The sequence below is a fragment of the Marmota marmota genome, unplaced genomic scaffold (assembly GCF_001458135.2).
Source record: "Marmota marmota marmota unplaced genomic scaffold, marMar, whole genome shotgun sequence".
NCBI lineage: Eukaryota > Metazoa > Chordata > Mammalia > Rodentia > Sciuridae > Marmota > Marmota marmota.
The window spans coordinates 564,423-573,044 of record NW_026000172.1 but is presented as its reverse complement, the minus strand read 5'-3'; the positions used below and the strand labels follow the sequence as shown (position 1 = coordinate 573,044).

General features: G+C 47.7%; 1 pseudogene; it reads right to left on the bottom strand.

The window, feature by feature from the left end:
• Positions 1-812: 812 nt before the first annotated feature.
• The window catches only part of LOC107159734, a 22,570-nt pseudogene continuing 14,760 nt past the window's right edge, over positions 813-8,622 (bottom strand).

The window sequence follows — 8,622 nt, the reverse complement described above, 5'->3', positions numbered from 1 at the left end:
TGTAACCAACCTGCAGGGAGCAGATGAAAGCCACTGTCCCCAAACTGTGCTATCCAGCCACCTGACTTTCTGAAACGAGAGAATGCAGTGAAGTGGATTTTTTTTTTAACAAGTATCTCTTATTTTGGTTTGGAATTTTTCCATATCACAAAAAGTATCTAGAGGATTCCAAAAGTTTTGGTTAACAGGAAACACAAATGGAGGTGGAAATGAAGAATGGAATGGAACCCAGTACTCTATCGATTGAAAACCTAGGGGCATCATAATCAACTGAAGCAGCACCACTTTTGTGGGAGGGAAGACACCTGCGGCTGAAAAGCTTTAGAACTCACTTTTTTCTGTCCCAGAAACATTTCCAAGTTCTTTTTTCAGGCACACTGACGATGGAGGAAGAGCTGTCCCCCTCCCCTGCCGTGGTTCAGACGGTTGCTATTGTTCTTCTTCTTCTTCTTTTTTTTTTTTTTTAAGAGAGAGAGAGAGAGAGAGAGAGAGAGAGAGAGAGAGAGAGAATTTTTTTAATATTTATTTTTTAGTTTTCGGCGGATACAACATCTTTATTTGTATGTGGTGCTGAGGATCGAACCCGGGCTGCACACATGCCAGGCGAGCGTGCTACTGCTTGAGCCACATCCCCAGCCCCTGCTATTGTTCTTTTGCTTTGGTTATCTTTTTATTTTCTCATCATGTCAAGACTTTTGGGAAACTCTGGAAGTATATTCCTTTTAATGATAATTTGAAAATTAAAAAAACAAAACCAAGTATCTCAGTAATCGCAAGATGCAGTAATTCTTTTTTCTTCTTCCCCAGGCTGAGCTTAGAGGTATCTCCAGGTCAGACTCTGGGCTGGAATGAAGCCAAGGGCAACATGGCCCAACTTGCCCAGGGAGGTCTGGGGACCAGCACAGTGGAAGAGCTGGCTCAACCCCAAGCCATCACGTTCCAGTCAGCATTCATCCAAGAGGCTGTCACTGCCCGGGAACTCTGGCCTCAGTGCCACACTGGACAATAAACTCCTCAGGTTCTTGTGGCACTTGTAATCCAGGGTGGTGGTGTGGATGGTCTTGGGGTCCTTGGGGTAGAGGATGGTGGTGCTGAAGAAGGGTGTGGGCTTGTGGCAGGGCACCTTAGTTGTGCCATGTGCAATTGGGGCTGCCGGTGATTATCTGGCTACAAGAGGCCATGGCCAGGCCCAGTGGCAGCTGACGTCATCAATGAAGTGTCACTAACAGTTATACTTGATGGAAGAAGTGTCCCTTACTTCCATTGGTAAGGGGTCAAATTCCACTTCTTCACCAAAGAACAGTGGGCACAGCCTTGGTGAGCAGCTGACAGCAAGGTGTTGGGAAAGGTGTTGGGTTCAGGGCCACTGGGGTCATCATGCATCCAGCTCCAGCATTCCAGAGGCTACTCAGTCCCACTCCTGTGCCACCCCCAGCCTCTATCAGCCCCCAGCCACTGGGGCTGGGGTTGGGGGCAGCTCCAAGACTGGGCTGTCCAGGACGCCATCACCCTTCTTCTTTGTGTCCTTCAGGCTCAGCTACCCACCATGGCTGTGTGTACAGTGGGCCCGGGAGCACCCAGTGCAGGGGTCACTGATGAGAGAGGGCCGAGGGGAGCCCAGGCCAGCAGGGGCAACTGCCCTCACGGCTGTCTTCCCTACATGGCTGTCCGCATGCTGTCCAGGTGTTTACTTTTATCTCTTCTTCCACTCAATTTAGTCCACTATCATCGATAGTTAATATTTCATTCTACCCTGTTGTTAGGGTTTGGATGTGGTGTCCCCTAAGAGCTGTGTGTAAGGCCATGCAGGAACATTCAGAGGTGAAATGGTTAGATTATGAGAGGTACGACCTGATCAGAGATTTAATCCAGTGGTGCAGATTCACTTGGCAGGAACTACAGGCAGGTGGGCTGGGACTGAAAGAAGGAACTGGCTGGGGGAGGCCTTTGGGGTTTATATTTTTTCCTGGGTGAGAAGATCTCTCTCTCTCTCTCTCTCTCTCTCTCTCTCTCTCTCTCTCTCTCCTTCCTGGTGGCCATGTCCTGAGCTGTTTTCCCTTGAGGTCCTTCTACCACAGTGCTCTGCCTCACCTCTGGCCCAGAGCTATGGAGGTGGCCAACTGTGGACCGAACCTCTGAAACAGTGAGCCAAGATAACCCTTTTCCTCTCTAACTTGTACTTGTCAGGTATATTGGTCACAGCAATGCAAAAGTTGGCTAAAATAGAAATCAGTTCCAAAAGTGGGGTCATTGCTGGGACTAACCTGACCATGTGTTTCAGAAGCCTTTGGACCTGGTTTTTTGGGGGGAGAAATTTTGAAACATTTAAAGACGCAAGCTGGAAAGCTTTAGAAAGCTGTGAGTAGAGCTTAGTGGGCAATTCCAGTGGGAGCTCAGAAGACCAGATGCCCATAGGATTGCGGACACTCAAGGCTGTATTCACCAGGTTTCAGAGGAGGACTCATGTTCTGGCAAAGAAGTTGTCTATATTTTGTCCATGCCTCCAGACTTTTTGTGAGGCTAAATTTAAAGGTGATATACCACCTAATCTAGGAGAGAAAATTTCAAGGTAGCACAACATTCAGCAGATTTCATGGTTATTGCTGGAGGCTTTTAGCCAAGATTACTATGAGGATCAAAAAATCAGAGAAGAATGATTTGAAAGACTTACAAAATTGCAAGAAAACCTGAGACTAAAGAATGTGTGATTATTGAATATTAAACCCAGTAAAGAGATGCAAAGCACTTTGAAGGGACAATAGGAAAGATAGCTTAAGGATATCTCAGAAACTTTGAAGACAACATGCATCTCAAGCTCAAGAGCGTAAAGAAAAAAAATTCCTAATAAGTGGTCATGGGCTGGGTGTGGTGTCACATGTCTGTAATCCCAGTGGCTCCCGAGGCTCAGGCAGTAGGATTGTGAGTTCAAAGCCAGCTTCAGCAAAAGTGAGGCCTAAGCAACTCAGTGGGATCCTGTCTCTAAACAAAATACAAAATAGGGCTGGGGATGGGGCTCAGTGGTCAAGTGCTCTGAGTTTAATCTCTGGTACCCATCCACCTCTCAAAAAAAGAGGTCTTGGGGGAACCCTGCTTTCACAGGAGTTACTATAATTTTTTTAAAAAAAATTTTATACCAATCAGCCACACAGTCACTCAGAGGTTGCTTCATTCATGATCCCAGGAGGCTTGGCTACCAGTCAAGATGGTGGGGACTTTGCTGGTTATGCAGGAATGCAGGATGCTAGGTTAGGGGGTCATTGAGTCTTCCACAGAGATTTCAAAGGAAGGCCTGGGAGGCCAGTATTGCAAAGCTGGAGTCCCTGAAGTCTTCCCCGAGAGGGTGATGTATGAAGAGGTGAAAAGAAAGCCCAAGCCGTGGAGGAAACCCCTGGTACTTAAGATGCCAGTAAGTTTGGACGTCTTATGAAGAAAGCTGCAGGAGTCTAGAAAAACAAGGTGAGAGAGAGGTGTGTGGGCTCCAGCCAGCCAGGTCATGGGCGCAGAGCCCTACAAGCCCTTTGGAGCGATATCACCATGCCACGTGCCCAGGGGCCAGACATGGAGCTACAGAACTTGGTTTCCCAGCCCATGGATTTTGGCCTAACTTTGGTACTATTCCTTCTTTTCATGCCCTATTTCTCCCTCGTAAGGAGAAGTGGAGATGTTTACTCTGTGCCATTGTGTACTGAATGTATGTAATTTGTTTTTGACATTTACTGGGGAAAAGAGCTTAGAATTTGCCTTGAAACTCAGAAGAGATTTTGGACTCGGACTTTTGGGTAATGCTGGGACTCTTAAGGCTGTGGGGACTCTTGGAAATGGACTAAATGTATTTTTCTTTGTCAGATGAACATAGCTTTTGGGGGCCAGAAGCAGAATATTATGGTTTGAATATATAGCATCCTCCAAAACTCATACATGTGACAATGCAAGAACATTCAGAAACAAAATAATTAGATTGTCAAAGGTGTAACATAATAATTGGATTAATGCACTCGAATAGTTTAACAGAGTGGCAACTCTAGGCAGACTGTAGCTGGAAAAAGTAGATCACCAGGGTTGTGCTTTTGAGGCTTATATTAACAAGACTCTTAACAAAAATCTGAGCAACTTAGTGAGACCCTGTCTTAAAATAAAAAATAAAAATGGACTGGGGATGTGGCTCAGTGGTTAAGCACCTCTGGGTTTAGTCCTCAGTGCAAAAACAAAACAAACCCCCTGCCCAAAACTTTAATAGTTGTTTTTGGTGACTCCATTTTACAAATGAACAGACAAATATTAGGAAGCTGCTCAGCCTCGATGCCCAGCAACCTAGCATGTCTGCAGGGTGGCAGCACAGGTGGAGCTTGGCCAGCCTATCTCCCAGGCCTGGAGGAACCCAAGCGTCCTCTGCTGCAGGGATGCTGAACAGCCTGATGGCAGTTACCTCCCAGGCTTGTGTCCCCGCCCAGCATTCCTCTGCTCCTCTGCCTCTGTGGACAGCAGCCCTCTGCAGCTTTCCTTCCTCGGGACTGTGGTCTGCAGCACCTTGAGCCCGACCTGAGGCTTGGCTGCACTCGCAGGTTATCTCCTGCAGGCAGACTGACCGGCTGCTAGGCCATCTGTTGTCTGGTTCTCAGCTCACGTCATTCTGCAGGACGAGGACGCCATGCTTAATGTTTGCTGCTGTGACCTGCACAGCCATTAATTCAGGTCCTAGACAAGGCAATGAGGGATGGAGAAAAGACAAACAGACTTACAAATAGAGAAAAGCTGGAGTCTCTGAAGTCTTCCCTGAGAGGGTAATGTATGAAGAGGTGGCGTTGTCCATCCCCTATGACAGATGGCCACCCACAGCCAGCTCAGCCTGTTCGATATTCAGGTTTTAACATCAAAGGGATTTGTTGTGAGGAAGTTTCTTCAAAGCAAGCAAAATCAAGGTCATGAGGAAGAGCAGCTCGATTATGATTATCAGCTGGTGAGACAGGGATCACCGCAGCATCTGGGCCATCTTAATCAGCCCCTTTGCACTGCAAGTTCCTAGGAGGGACATCACCTCTGCTGCAGGACAGTGCACAGACCACATTTAGTCACTGCTCCAGAGAGCTCGCTCCTTTTGTGTCCCATCTACGTGACAACCTGTCTGAATCCATTAGTTGGACAACTCCTCAGCCCACCTTGTGGAGTGCGACTGACCAGTGGCTGCTGCTAGGTGCTGCACATGACCCCACGGGCCACCAGACACCTGCTATGGGCACACTTAACAGGATATGTGGAGAGAAGTCTATGTTCACTGCTTCCTCCACTGGGGAAGCCAGGTCCTGTGGCAGGTGACCTGGCTCAAGTAGGACAAAGCAAGATCTGTCTGGCAGGTTATATGGTAACACAGTAACTTAAAGTGAAGGCCATTCCAGAAAATAAGATGTTTGTTCTAGTGCTCGCTTTGACCCCTTCCAAAGGTCTGCCTCACCTTCACTACAACAGATTCTGAGCAAAGAACCCATAAGTGTCTTGCAGGCATGAAGACAGTGGTTCTGGGGGAACTTCTGGGTCATTCTCTCAGAGAAGCCACCCCAAGACCTCAGAAGCTCTGGAGAAGAACACCTGCTAATGTCTTTGCAAGTTTGGAAATCCAGCTGGTGGTCTTCAGACTGTACTGGAACACTGTCTCCAAGAGGGCCACCTGTTTTCAAGGCAGGAAACCTTCCTCCATGAGGGACACTGGAACTGTGGCAGCCCACTCTGCATTCCCCTGCCACCCTGACCCTGCAACACCTCCTCTGTCCTCAAGGTGACAAGCTGACTCCTTCTGGGAATGAGAGGAAGCAGACCCTGAGAAACCTTCACTTGCGTTTGTGGTGGAAGACATGCTCAGCAGTGGTGGGGTGTGCAGGGAGAGGTGTGCAGGGAGAGAGTGTGCAGGGTGGGGGGGTGAAGTAAGGGGTGTGCAGGGGGTGCAGGGAGGGGGTGTGCAGGGTGGTGGGGGTGCAGTGGAGGTGTGCAGGGAGGAGTCTTGCTCTCTTCCTTGTTTTGTGAGATGGGATCAGCACCGTGAAGCAGCTCCATGATGATAAGAGTCTGCTCTGGTGACACAGGACCAGGCATGTCAATCTCCAGACCTGGGAAAAAATCCCAGAGCAGGCCCAGTCCTCCACCTGAGGTTGGCCCAGCTCAACTGGGAGCCTTGCTCCTGCCCCGTGAGTGCCAGCTAGCTGTCAATGAGCAGGGATATGTCCAGAAGGGCACCTGTCAGCTTCACATGTGGTAGAATCCAGCCCCTGTCCAGGCAGGAGGGGTCTGGAAAACACGCACTCCCGTGCTTCCACCCTGAGGAACTCCCTCTGCCCTCCCAGCTTTAGTGGCAGCAGAGCCTTGTCAGGTGAGGGGTGTCCCTCCTAAGTGGTCTTGAGTCTGAGCAGGGAGCACCTGAGGCCAGGCCCCTCTCATCAAAGCAAAACCTGCCCTTCCGTTCTCATGCCATCTGGGTCAAATCGTGTGCCGAGCATGACTCCAGAAGCTTGAAAGGAAAGTGACCTCATGCTGGGCACCCTTCTGGATATCTGCACCTGCCTTTGGCTCACTCATTATGGTGAAGGTAAGGTCAAGGTCGGGATTCCTCCTTCTATAGTTGTGGCCTCTTGAATCAGGTTCTGGGTTTGAAACTGACTCTTAGGAACTGGGCAAGGACCAGGTTGGGGTATGGGGTGGGCACTTTCCCAGGGTGTGAGCCATGGATGGGTTTCAACTCAGCACCTTACATCAGCAAGTGAAAGAGGATTCGGGGGCGTGGCTTTGCAGGGGCGTGGTCAAATCTTCTCAGCAAAAGAAACCATCTGTGAGGTGAACAGAGAGCCTACATCTTGGGAGCAAATCTTTACCCCTCACACATCGGATAGAGCACTAATATCTAGGGTATATAAAGAACTCAAAAAAGCTAAGCACCAAAAAAACAAATAATCCAATCAATAAATGAGCCAAGGACCCGAACAGACACTTCTCAGAAGATGATGTACAATCAGTCAACAAACACATGAAAAAATGTTCATCATCTCTAGCAATCAGAGAAATGCAAATCAAAACCACTCTAAGATATCATCTCACTCCAGTCAGAATGGCAGCTATTATGAAGACAAACAACAGTAAGTGTTGGCGAGGATGTGGGGGGAAAGGTACACTCATACACTGCTGGCGGGACTGCAAATTGGTGCAGCCAATATGGAAAGCAGTATGGATATTTCTTGGAAAACTGGGAATGGAACCACCATTTGACCCAGCTATCCCTCTCCTCGGTCTATACCCAAAGGACTTTAAAACAGCATACTACAGGGACATGGCCACATCAATGTTTATAGCAGCACAATTCACAATAGCTAAACTGTAGAGCCAAACTAGGTGCCCTTCAGTGGAAGTATGGATAAAAAAATGTTTTATACACACACACACACACACACACACACACACACTGGAATATTACTCAGCGATAAAAGAGAATAAAATCATGGCATTTACAGGTAAATGAATGGAGTTAGAGAAGATAATGCTAAGTGAAGTTAGCCAATCCCCTAAAAACAAATGCCAAATGTTTTCTTTGATATAAGGAGGCTGATTCATAGTGGGATAGGGAGGGGGAGCACAGAAGAAATAGACGAACTCTAGATAGGGCAGAGGGGTAGGAGGAGAAGGGAGGGGACATGGGGTAATTAATGATGGAGGAATGTGATGATCATTATTATCCAAAGTACATGTATGAGGGAGGACATGAATTGGTGTGAGTACACTATGTATACAACCAGAGATATGAAAAGTTGAGCTCTACGTGTAATAAGAATGGCAATGCATTCCGCTGTCATGTATAAATAAAACAAGAAGAAAGAAAGCCAGAGTTGCAGCAGAGACCCCCCCAAGATTTATGAGATGCCAGTAAAGTTGATCATCTGCTGAAGAAAGCTGCAAAATTAAGGCAAAAACCAGGCAAGAGAGAGGCCATGTGGCTTCAGCCAGCCAGGTCACAGGCCAGAGCCCTGAAGGCCCCTTAGAGAGAACTACCCAATGCCACGCTCCCAGGGCCAGTCACAGAGCTACAGAACTTGGTTTCCCAGCTGGACTTTGGTCTTCCTTTGGTCCTTCTCCTTCTTCCTATGCTCCTATTTCTCCCTCATAAGGAGAAGTAAAAATGTTTACTCTGTGCTATTGTTTATTAAATATATGCAATTTGCTCTTGATATTTAGAGAGCAAGAGCTTAGAATTTCACTTGAGATTCAGAAGAAATTTTGGACTTGGACTTTGGGTAATCCTGGAACTGTTAAGGCTGTGGGGACTCTTGGAAATTAACTAAATGTATTTTGCTTTGTTAGATGGGCATGAGCTTTGGGGGGCCAGGAGCAGAATGTTATGGGTTGGATATGTAGTGTCCCCAAAACTCATACCTGAGATAATGCAAGAACGTTCAGAAGTGAAATGGCACTCACCTGTAATCCCAATAGTTTGGGAGGCTGAGGCAGAGGATCATGAGTTCAAGGCCAGCCTCAGCAAAATCGAGGTGCTAAGCAACTCAGTGAGACCCTGTCTCTAAATAAAATACAAAATAGGCCTGAGGATGTGGCTCAGTGGCTGACTGCCCCAGAGTTCAAGCCCCAATACCC